Consider the following 208-nt stretch of genomic DNA (forward strand, 5'->3'; position numbering starts at 1 on the left):
GCCCTGGTCATGGTAGAAAAAAACTTAAAAGGTGAACAAGAGAACTACTGTGAAGTGTGGAATGAGTGCGACGGTGATTGTTAAATTGAACGATTAATTTATTATTTTAATTGGTTATTGTAACAATCATTATTATTATTGCTACTCTTACAGATCATCATCACCATTAATTGTATCATTTATTTCATTATAAATAGTATTATTATTA

The sequence above is a fragment of the Aplysia californica genome, unplaced genomic scaffold, assembly GCF_000002075.1.
Source record: "Aplysia californica isolate F4 #8 unplaced genomic scaffold, AplCal3.0 scaffold00015, whole genome shotgun sequence".
Lineage (NCBI taxonomy): Eukaryota > Metazoa > Mollusca > Gastropoda > Aplysiida > Aplysiidae > Aplysia > Aplysia californica.